Source organism: Equus caballus, chromosome 10 (assembly GCF_041296265.1).
Source record: "Equus caballus isolate H_3958 breed thoroughbred chromosome 10, TB-T2T, whole genome shotgun sequence".
Classification (NCBI taxonomy): Eukaryota; Metazoa; Chordata; class Mammalia; order Perissodactyla; family Equidae; genus Equus; species Equus caballus.
The window spans coordinates 41,662,788-41,675,650 of NC_091693.1; positions in this window are offsets into that span (position 1 = coordinate 41,662,788).

Genomic DNA, 12,863 nt, shown 5'->3' on the forward strand with positions numbered 1-12,863 from the left:
CGGATTTGAGGGCATCTGCAGGTGTTGCAATGGGGTACTGTGTTGTGTTTCAAAATAATTTCCTCAACAAAATTAATTTTTCCATTACTTTTAATTTTTCAAAATCAGTGTAAGAATTGAAAACTTTTTGTGTGATATTGCCAATGTGGTTACGTATAAAAATATGAATATTTAAAAAATTTTAAAAATAGATGAGGCAAGTGGGCAAAATCTTGATGACTATTGAATCTGGGTCATGGATAAGTGGGGGTTCATTGGACCATTAGCTCTACTTTTGAGCGTATTCTTGAAATTTTTCATAATAACAATTTTTCAAAAAATGAAAAGGGGTAATTTTTGAGGAAGGTGTGTAGCAAAAGCATCTTTTCTGCAGCTCCCCAGACTGCCTTCCTGACGGAAGCTGCTCCCCGCTGGAGGTGGTGCAGCCCTGGACTCTGCTCCGTGAACATGGGCAGGTTACCCACACTCTCCAAGCATCAGTTTTATTCATCACTGATGTTAAAGTCACTTCTATTTTTAGGAAGTGGCAAAAATGTCACGAAATCCAACAAACAATGAAAAGAAGTGCAATTCCTTAAAAGATTGGAACTCTTGATTTGGGTCTCGGCCCTATTGCTTAGAGCAGGAATTCAATTATATCTTGTAAGCATTAAGGAAAAAGCTGATTTTTAGGAAAAAAACAAATATATAAGAAACATTTTGGTATTTATTATAAATGATATAATAATGAATAATGACATAACATAATATAGTATAATATATAAGATAGAATAAACTGTAGTATTGTTATAAATACTATTATTATTCTCACAGATTATTATAATTATTAATTATAAATAAACATGTATAATAAATACTGGCAGCCCTCTCCCACGGTGCAGTGATATCTCTGTGTGCAGTTGAGGACACAGCAGCGGCCATGTGGCCCTCAGCCTTCTTTCAGGTGGTGTGTGAGAACAGGCTGGGCTGTGCTGTGGTAGCTAATCTCGCTTGCTTAACCCAACTGTCCTCCACGTCTTTCACATCAGAAGGTCTTGTGAAATGGGCATCTACACACATAGTTCTCAGGTTGCCAGAGTAGGGGAAGGGAAAACAGGAGGACAATTTGACCCAGAAATAGCACGTATCCTTTTTCCACAGCAGTCCCTTGTCTAGAACTAGTAACAAGGCTCCACCTCCCATCAGGAGAGTGGGAGCGAGGCCTGGCCATTCAGTGCGCAGTCAGTTTCTCCCACACAGGTGGATATATGACCAATAGAGCTCCAACTTAGATCTGAATGTGAGAGCACCGCTGCCTAGGAAGAGCCAAAAAGGCTTGGGAAAGAAGTGTTGTTTTTGCTGGATCTTCTAGAATGAACAGTGTTTGGAGAGAGGGTGTTGTGAGTGGGGAGGTGCCCCGCAGATAAAGGAGCAGCACGGAAATGATAAAGTACTAAATGTTTTAGAGATCTATTTTGTAGAAAGGACAAGCCCTATAGAAAGTTCTACTAATGACATCTGGAAATCATGAGTCAGTCGTATAGAGCCATACAGAGCCCTTAGCCATGCTAAGGGATTTACACTGCAGACAAATTTACTGAAGGTTTTGAGACTTGAATTGATATTAAGGAATGGGAAGAAATAGTCTAACCATGCCATTCTATAGATGAGGATTCCCTAAACCCAGGAAAGTAAAGTGACTTGCCCAGGGTCATATTGCTAACTAGTAAAAGAACCAGAATTAAAAACCCATGTTTCCTGACTTCAAGTTCAGATTTTGTGTAGCTATCTCATGATTATGACATGATTTTGGAAGATTAGTATGGAAGTGGTGCACAGAATGGACAAGATGGCGGGGAGACCAGAGATGGGAAGACCAGTTAAGAGAATATAATTTTTTCCTAAATAAAAGAGAAAGGCCAGTTATCAAGAGGTGTGGAGAAATATGTGATTGGAGTCAGAGTCATAGTAACGTCCCAGTGGAGTTAGAACATACTTTCCCATTCCTCTGTGACTTCATGTGCCGGGACTTCAACTAAATTTATATTCCTACCTCTGGTGAGGTTTTGAGGAGGAAATGAGCATGGCTGGTTCAATCTCACATTCTCTCCCCTTATTTTCCTTCCCTGCCATGCACCGTGTGTCGGGGGTCGGGGGGACTGTGGTGGTCAAGCTCAGCCTTTGACTGGTGGGTGAATTTAACTCTGTGTTGAGGGGAGAGTGCTAGCATGCTCACGGGGCCATGGATTCAAGCCACGTTTTCAAATTCCACATTATCTGTTAGGAAGCTATTCCCTTGGTTACCATTTGTCTCTCTATTGTGTTTTATTTCTTAATTGCTTCTAAACTCAGGAAAAGAAGGGGTGGTTATTTATTATCCACCGCAAACTGCAACAGTAGAAATAGAAGCTGTAAAAAGAGAATCATAATTTCACAATGGAAAAGACCTCGGAAATATCCTCGGTCAACACTTTCTATTTATAAGGAAAGGAACTGGGTTCTAGAAAGTTTGGTATACCTGGGGTCACAGTTGCAGTTAAGTGTTGAATACTAGTTGGGAGATGTTTCTCCTACTTGATAAGTTGGTTGATGAGAAGATAGCCAACTATAAACGGACACAGGAAGCCAGCAGCTCGGACAGGAGGCAGGTGGAAATGTAGGCCCAGAGCTATAGATTTAAGAGATTTTTTTTTCCTGTGGAAGTCTTAAATTTTTGGTAACCAAGTCTCTCACTAATTCATTTATGCTTTCCACCATCAGTGGCATGTATTGAAAATCCTTCCTGTCCTCTACATTTTGTAAACGTGTACCTATAAAATACAAGCAAATACACAAAATATAAGTAAACATATATATATAGAACATTTAAGTAGATATTTAGTGTTTGGTTTTTTACATTAAAAAATCTTAATCCAATTGGAATTCTGATATATGGTATGAAGTAGGGATTTCATTTAAATTTTTATGTTAAAATACGATTTGTTGGAAAATCCATTCTTTTCTCGCTGATTTGAAATGCCGCCTGTATCATATATCATCTCTTGTATATGCCTGGGACTATTTTGGAACTTTCCTGTCTGTCCATTGATCTGTCTTGTTGGTTCTCTGCCAATTTCACCCTGCTGTAGACAGTGTTGGATTTCATGTGACAATCATCATGGACAACATGGAAAAAGGTGAGGCATCAGGTTCCAGATTATCTGGGTTTAAATCTAGGCTATATCACTTGTAGATGTAGGTCCATAAGGAAGTGAATTAACCCTCCGAGGCTGAGTTTATTCACTGAAGAGTGATAAGAATTGTCTCTAACAGAATTGCTCTGAGTAAGAGAAACCTCTGAAGGAAATAACAGAGTGGTAGAGGAAAAAGAAGCGCAGACTAAAGGAGGAAAACATGGTTAGTCAATAGTTTCATACGTTTTATATCAGTCCTAAAAGATGAGTGCTGAGAGAAGGCTAGTGGTTAGAATGTCACTTCTTTCTTCCTTTAAGATGACAGTTTCAGGGGTATGTCTGGGGAGAAGCCAACTGTATATGAAGAAGAGTGTCGTCATGGCTAGCCCCATTTGTTTGTTCTTATTGACCTGCTTCTTTTAACTGACTCTAGGTGACATTTTGATCTGCTATGACTGCTTGTGAGAAGCAATGTCAATTCAAGGTCAGTAGTCCTCAGTTTGAGAGTCTTCCGGCCTTGTTTAAGAAGAGCAGCTTGGTATCCTTTGGTTTGAATAAACTGCTTTATACATATATTTTTAAAAGCTATATAATTGCAAATATAACTATGTAATATTTTCTATACAGATACTTAAAGTTATTTTAAATGTTAACACCTCTGATCTAGCTCAACCAAGACTTCTTAAAGGGCTAGATTTCCTGCTGCCTCACCACTTTTGCCAGAATGAGTTTGTTTTCTTCTTTCTGTTGAGCGGTCTGTATATCACTCTAAAGAAAGAGATCTTCTCTAGAACAATTCCCCCAGCGAACCTTCTGAAGATTCTGACGCTGCAGAGCCACTGGCTGGTAGCCGCCCCGCCCTCCTTTCCACCGCATCACTGCAGGTAATGTTTCACCTGAGAGTTAACTGCGCGGAGGGGGAACGAGGCTGGAGAAGCCTCTGCCGTGGCTGACAGTTTCCCTTGTCGAATGAGATTTTAGACAAAATTAAAAATCTATTGAGATATTTGCAGCGTGAGATATAATCTTCAAGAGAGTCACTGGGATCATAGGTAGGAGAATGTTTTCCATGATAAAGAGACTCACAGGATCACTAACTAAAGAAACAACTGAGATCCATCACTTTCACTCAGATCCTGTGTCCCCCTCCCCTTTGGAGTCTAGCATATTTAAAGCAGTTTTTTCAAACTAGAGGTTAAACTCCAGTTAAACCAGGTGGGGAGATCCAGAGCCCACTTGACGGGCCTCCCGCACGCCACCACATTTTGCAGTGCTTAGTTTGAAAACCACCATACTCGATAACGTCTTTTTTTCTCTCTCTCAAATATTTTATGATTCTCCTAAACAAAAGGGACCTCCTTCTTTGAGTTTGTTAAAGCTTGAGAGAATTGTAAAGACGGATAATAAGCCAATGGTTTGGGATAGTGTAGAACCTCATTACCCTTGTCTCAGGCCATTATTGCTCTCATCAGGACCATTACTGTAACTCTCCTCCTGGCTCTATAAAGCAAAGTCCAGACTCCTTAACACGACATTTACACCTCTTCTGACTTGAGCCTATGAATCATTCCAGCTGTATCCCTTATTACAGATTGCCACATATCCTTTGCCCCATTCCAAAGGAACCCGTTCTTACACTTGCGTTGCCTCTGCTCAAGCTATTGCTTTCCTGTCAGGAATGTTCTCTCCCTATATTCAAGGCCCTGTTTCAGTGCCACTCCCTGCATATTGCTCTCTCTGATTCTCTCGGCTAAAAGAAATCTCCAATATTTAATTTTCAAACTTTACACCGCAGTCGCCTAACGAGCCTGTTAAAAATGCATTGTGAATTCCCAGACCCTATCTCAGGAGGTGCTACTAACTTGGCAGGTCTGCAGTAGAGTTGAAGTAGTCAGGGACCACACTGAGAAACACTGCAGTATTCTTTTTTTTCAAGATTTTATTTTTCCTTTTTCTCCTCAAAGCTCCCTGGTACATAGTCGTGTATTTTTAGTTGTGGGTCCTTCTAGTTGTGGCATGAGGGACGCCACCTCAGCATGGCCTGATGAGCAGTGCCATGTCTGCACCCAGGATCCGAACCCGCAAAACCCGGGGCCGCGAAGCAGAATGTGCGAACTTAACCACTCGGCCACTGGGCCGGCCCCTGCAGTATTCTTTAAAGGTGTTATTTCTTTCTAGTTTGTGTTATGTACTACATGGATTGCAGAATGGTTTCTGGAATGGCTTGTCTATATCTGTCCTAGCTTATACATGTGTCCAGTGAATGGACATTTCTGTGCACCAAGGTTTGTAAAATTGGAAAGGAGATCTGTGTTGGCTGGTGACCCAAAGAAGGAAGTGGCAGTAATCTCCATCTCCCTACCCTCTCATCCCATGGCCCCAGACAGGACCTTATCAAGGTCCAGGAATGCTTCTCTTTCAGGATGACAGACGTTGGTGACAACTCTGGAGCCACACAGTTGCGTCATAGCATCATTTGAACAGACAGAACCAGCCATAGTGCCAGTGGAAAGCCAGGTCTTGAGGCTGGAAGAGCCAGTCCAGAAAATATTCTCTAGCGTGATTCTTTTACCTCAGAGATTAACACTTTTTAGGAATGATTTGTATCTGGTTTTTATTAGTCTCCACACAGTATTCAATAAATATTTGTTAAATAAAAGAGAGAATAAATAAATGCTACTTTGGTCTGGGAAACCAAGCATATAAGTACTCTGAAACCAATTCCAAGATGGGTTTGGAGGGAGTGACTTTGATTAAATGATTTATCCCAAAATGTGCTCTGTTTTTTCATTTGTAAATGGAAAATTATGATGCCTATCTACATATATTAATTTTTTAAACCAAAAAGTATTTTAAGACTCTTGGATATGAGTATTATGTAAACATTTTGCATTATTAATAAGCTTTCACTTTAAAATTCTTTACAATATGCCTGTTAAATGTTCATTCACGGCTGGCCCTGTGGCCCAGTGGTTAAGTTCTCTGCTCTGCTTCGGCGGCCCAGGGTTTTGCTGGTTTGGATCCTGGGCGAGGACATGGCACCGCTTGTCAGGCCACGCTGAGGCAGCGTCCCACATAGCACAACCAGAGGCACTCACAACTAGAATATACAGCTATATACCAGGGGGCTTTGGAGAGAAGAAAAAAAAAGATAACATTCTAGAATGTAAGTCTGGAAGCATAACATAAAAAATTAAAAAAAAAATGTTCATTCACATGCAAGCTTATAAAGCATAATAAACTTGGATATTGCTTCTTACATTTTGCCTGAAACAAGTTACTTTAGCTATTTCTTTATTGATACTTCTACAGAGGAATTAAGGGCCATGGGAGATCAGGTAACGTAATTTTTGAAGGCATTTCTTTCAAGCCTTGGTTTGAATACCATTTTTGCCCAACTTCAGTTTTCTCATTGATAAACTAGAGTTAATCCTTGCTTCCTAGGAGAGTTGAGGATAAAAGAAAATGTCTGTAATGTTTGGGGCTTGGCCTGTTATTACTTGAGAGGCAAAGGCAGATAGACTGAAATGCTGAAATGAAATTGCTACAGAAGACGAATAAAGGCATTTTGAAATTTGTATGTTGACCTAGGAAATTTGAATCTCAGCCTTTCACGAACATACGTAGTGTGCAAATCATTGTACAATTGTGTTCTGAGGAGCATTATAAAGTGGCAATGATTTTTATTATCTCACGCCACCTGGTGTCTTGACCAAGTTACTACAACCCATAATTATGAGTTGTTAATAAACATAATCATAGGTAATATTTATTAGATATTTTTCTGGGCCAGGCACTGTGTTAAACCTCTTATATGTGTTAATTAGCTAATTAATTCAACAAGTACTTATTGAGTGACTGCTATGTACCAGTGTCTTTATATGTATTATGCGATCTTGTGAAGCTGACATCCCTCTAGGTAAGTTTTAATGTTCTCCCCAAGAGACTCAGAAAGATTAGGTAATACATTCAAGATCATACAGCCAGAGATGGAAGAACTGGTAATCAAACATGTTACATCTGTCACTGCCTCTGTAGTATATAACAGTAAATCTACTTCAATTTATTTATGTTGCCATTTTTCTATAACAGGATGAAGATGATGCTTCCAATATAGCAATGTTATCAATAATCTTTTAATAAATTTGCCTTATTTGAGGTTAACTGAATATTTATTCCATTTTAATTCCTTTGTTAGCTTTTCAGCTGTACCTCTTTGAAAAATTTTTTAATGGTTGTTCTAGGGATTGCAATCAAAACAGTATGGTATCGGCAGAAAAACAGACACATAGATCAATGGAACAGAACAGACAGCCCAGAAATAAACCCATGTATGTGTGGTAAATTTATTTACGATAAAAAGGCCAAAAATACACAATGGGGAAAGGATAGTGTCTTCAATAAATGGCATTGGGAAAACTGGACAGCCACATAGAAAAAAATGAAACTGAACCCTTATCTTACACTACACATAAAAATCAAGTCAAAATGGATTAGAGACTTTACATTTCAGTGTCTACTTAGACTTAATACCACACCATATCATGCAAACTGTAAACATCTTGAACAGTGTAATTCCATTTATAACCCCATTTTTTATATTATTGCTGTCATATATTTTATATCTAAATACATCACAAACCCACAATCACAATGTTATAATTTTTACTTTAAACAATCATTTGCCTTTTGATAAAATTAAGCAATGGAAACGGATGATAACTTTTACATTTGCCCACTTATTTACCGTTTTTTGATCCTTTGTGTTCCTTCGATCTGGTGTCATTTCCTTTATTTCATTTCTGATTCCAGTAATTTGAGTCTTCTCTCTTTTTTCTCGGTCAATGTAGCTAAAGGTTTGTCAATTTTTTTAAATCTTTTCAAAGAACTAGCTTTTGGTTTCATTGATTTTCTCTATTGGTTTTTGTACTCTTGACTTCATTAATTTCCAATCTAATCTTCCTTATTTTTTCTTTCTGCTTGCTTGAGGTTTAGTTTACTCTTCTTTTTTCAGCATCTTACAGTGGGAGTTTACGTAGCTGATTTGAGATTTTTCTTCTTTTTTAACATAGACATTTACAGGGATGAATTTCCCTCTAAGAACTGCTTTAGCTACATCCTATAAGTTTTGATATATCGTATCTTCATTTATAAGTTTTGATATATCGTATCTTCATTTTCATTCATGTCACAGTATTTTCTAATTCCCTTTTGATTTCTTTTTTGACTCATTGATCATTTGGGAGTGTGTTGTTTAATTTCACATACTTCTGTGTGTTCCAAATTTCTTTCTGTTACTGATTTTTAATTTCATTCCACTGTGGTAAGGGAAATACTTTGTATTATTTCTATTCTTTTAAATATTTTGAGGTTTATTTTATGGCCTAACACATGGTGTATTCACGTGCACTTGAGAAGAATGTATAGTCCACTGTTGTTGGGTAGAGTGTCTTATTGACGTCTGCTAGGTCTATTTGGTTTATAGTGTGTCCAAGTTGTCTATTTCCTATTTCCTTGCTAATCTTCTGTCCAGTTGTTCTATCCATTATTGAAAGTAGAGCATTGAAGTCTTCGATTGTTATTGTTGAATTGTCTATTTCTCCCTTCATTTCTATCAGTTTTTGCTCTGTGTATTTTAGTGCTCTGTTGTTTAGGTTGCATATATGTTTATAATTCTTATATTTTCCTGATAGATTGACGCTTTTGTCCTTCTAAAAGGTCCCTATTTTTCTCTAGTAACTTTTTTTTGTTTTAAAGTCTATTTTATCTGATATTAGTATAGCCACTCTACCTTTCTTATGGTTGCTGTTTGCATGATATATCTTTTTCCATTCCTTTACTTCCACATCTTTAAATATAAACTGTGTATGCTATAGACAGCATTTAGTTGGATCTTGTTTTTAACATCCAGTCTGACAATCTCTGCCTTTTGATTGCTTATGCTTTTTCTGCCTCTCTTGAAATGATCACTTTCTTTTCTTTTTCAGTCTATCAATATGGCAAATCACACTGATTGATTTTCAAATGCTAATGTAACCTTGCATCCTCATGTTTAACTACATTTGGTAATGATCTACTGTCTTTTTAAATATATTGATTTATTATACTTGCTAGAATTTTGCTGAGGATGTGTGTGTCTATGTTCACGATGGATATTTGTTTTTAGCTTTCCTTTCTTATAATATCTTTATCTGATTTTTATATCAGAGTAATGCTGCCATCGTAGAATTCTGAAAGTACTACCTTATCCTCTTTATCTTGCAATATTTTTTTATAGAATTGGTAATATTTCTTCCTTAAGTATTTGGTAGAGTTCACTAGTGAAGCCATCTGAGCTTGGAGTTTTCTCTATTGGGGTGTTTTAAAGTATGGATTTAATTTTTTCTATATATATAGGATTATTCTGATTATCTTCTTCCTGTAAGCAAAGCTTTTTCTAAACTCCTTCCTAACCTCTGCAAGCCCAACGCCAAGTCTGTTTATTTTTCACTAACACCTAAATTTGGAGGTTGTGGACTTTTCTGTGTCCTAACTATTCTGTAGATGTCAATTGTTGGTTTAATTTGCTTTCCTTTTTACTCTGCTTCTTTTTTAAGAGAAGACGTAGGGGGATTCAGATGGTGAGGCCACCACTATCCCGCAGAAATTCAGAGGCATATTATAGCAGTGGCAATGCTTCAGTCTATGTTGAAGAATCCAGAGGAAGGTTTCATGGTGAAATTCTCACTGCTGGAGCGGGCGCAGTGGCACCTCCCAGGCAGGATGACTGCATGGTCAGCAGGTCTCCTCTTGGCTTCCAAGCACCAGTTCCCTCTTTGGTTGGTAGCTGCTCCTTGATTTAAGTTTGGGTAATCTTCTCTTTTACTTTGTAGATAATCTTGGTCAATAAGACATCCTTTTCTTCTTTAGTCAAGGGATAGCGATGAACTAATCTGGACTAACCAGATTCTCTCCCCCAGGAACCGAATCTTGACCAAAATCACTCAAAGACAGATAAAATAGAGTCAATTCATCCTGGAGATTTTAATATCCTTATTAGTCTATAAATTACCTCTGATTACCTGGATCTCTGGGACTGCCCTGGTTTCTGTTTTTTCTAAGCCATTTGTTTCTTCACTTTTTGTGGGCCATCACATATCTTCTAAGGTAATTACAGTTCTGCTTAAATTAGCCAGAGGTGATTTTGGGAGCTTGTAACCAATATGGTTCTTTGCGTTCTATGGCTCTGTCTCCCTGGAAGGTGGGAAGAACAGGCTCTCAAATTAGCATGCTCTTTATAATCTTTTGTAGGTCACAAACTTTATGCCCTAAGTCATCCAGGGTCTTGAGGTTTAATACTCAGACACCAGACTTTAAAACTCAAACTCTTCTCAAATCATTGTCTCTGCCATCAGCTTTAAAATCTATTTTAAAATTCTAAAGCAAGCATTTGACTCCCTTGCTGCTTGCCTCCCTGATGGCTCTGGTTGGGTTTGAATGGGAGCAGGGGCTAGGATATAGGGATATAATGCTACAAAAATATTATGTTGCTATGTCAGATGGGTGTCCAAAAGCCAGCTGAGTCCAAACAGCTACAAGCTGCACAGGTAATGAAGCTCAGTGGTAAAAAGTGAGGCAGGAGTCATTCTGAGGAATGACTGGAAACTTTGCTTCTAGTTCTTTCTAAATTACACTTCCATAATTCCCAGAGTATGACAGTCAGTCCCCAACTTAATATCAATGAAGTGTGGCCAGGTTGAGCCCCACTCTAATGACATAGACAGTTCCATGGTTACCAGGCAGATGGTGCAGTAGAGACAGGGAAAATTTCAAAAAAAAAAAAAAAAAAAAGTGATTCGCTGGGCAGACACATCTGTTAGGTGCTCTCTCTGTCATTTCTGACTGCAGGAAGCTGGAAGTCCAAACTTGTTAGACCTGCATATGACCTTCAAAGTCTCCCTCTGATTTATTTTTCCTAATTTTGTCAATCCATCTATCCTTCCCTAGACCCTGAGTCTAGCAGCACCAAGCTGGCTTCTCTCCCTTGAATGCACTGTGTTCTCATGTCTGTGAGACTGCGCGTGTTTTTTCCTTTGTCTAGAATACCTTCTCTTCCCGTTTGCCTGGTAACTTTTATTTTTTTAAAGTTTTAAAATTTTGGGGGCCGGCTCCGTGGCCGAGTGGTTAAGTTCGCGCACTCCTCTGCAGCGGCCCAGGGTTCGGATCCCGGGCGCGTACATGGCGCCGCTTGTCAGGCCACATTGAGATGGTGTCCCACATCCCACAACTAGAAGGACATGCAACTAAGATATACAACTGTGTACAGGAGGGGTTTGGGGAGATAAAGCAGGAAAAAAAAAAAAATATTGGCAACAGTTGTTAGCCCAGGTGCCAATCTTTAAAAAAAAAAAAAAATTTTTTTTGAGGATGATTAGCCCTGAGCTAACATCTGCCTCCAATCATCCTCTTTTTGCTGGGGAAGACTGGCCCTGAGCCAACATCTGTGCCCATCTTCTGCTATTTTATACGTGCCTATCACAGCATGGCTTGCCAAGTGGTGCCATTGATGCGGGGTCGGTGAGCCAAGGAGTCGAAAGAAAGATTTTTTAGACTCTCAAGATCTGGCAGTAGTGCTCTTTTATTTAGAGAATAGTGTGGAATAGCATGGGGACAGGACCCATGGGCAGTCAGAGCTTCTGCTGCCGCCGCTTTTGCTGCCCCCGCTGGCATGGGGACAGGGCCCATGGGCAGGCAGAGCAGCTGCTGCTGCCCCCGCTGGCATGGGGACAGGACCCATGGGCAGGCAGAGCTGGTGCGTGGGGACAGGACCCACGGGCGGTCAGAGCTCCTGCTGCTGCCCCGAGTTGAGGGTTAGGGCTAATTTTATAAGGCATGGGTACGTGACTTATTTTTACTGGAGAAAAGAAAAGATGATGTAAAATGTCATTAAATGATTTCAGTGCAGATGGGGTCTGGTTATTGTGCGGTCATATAACTTTAGATACGAATCTGGCCATATAGATCGGCATGTAGGTGAGGATGCCCTGGGCTTCTCTCCCTGGGGCGGTCCTAATTCATACCATAAAAAAAGTCCACTGGGTCGTATGGTTTGGCATGTAGGCCAGGTCACCTTGGGCTTCTCTAGCTGGGGCAGCCTTAATCCACATCACCATGTCTGCTCCAGGGATCTGAACCAGTGAACCCCGCCCGGACCACTGAAGCGGAACGTGCACACTTAACCGCTGCCCCACCGGCTGGCCCCTACTCATCTTTTAGAAGCTCCATGTTCTTTCTGGAGGCGTTCTTGACTTCCAAAAGCAGAGCTATTGCTCTTTGTATGTTTCATTTTGTTCCCATTGTTCCAGGGCCCCCATCGCACTGGATTGTAGTTGGCATATAATCTGTCTCCTTTCTCCACCAACTTGCACGTTCTTAAATCGAGACTACATTTTGAACATATTTGTCTCAATGGTGGCTTGTCTTTGGCTGGTACATAGCAAATATTCAATAAATTCTCACTAGTCCTTTTATCCTTTTTCTCTCAGGCCTAAATCATCTCAGCACCCCAGCTCCCTAGATTATCAACAAACTGAGAAAATGCAGCTTGATTCATTTTTATCCTTGCTCTTTGCCTTCTTCTAAAATTAAAATTTGACTATGGCAATTCAATTTATTTTGTTACCCCTTTCCTCTGCTAAAATAAAATAAAAAATACCTTCACACTCGTAAAAA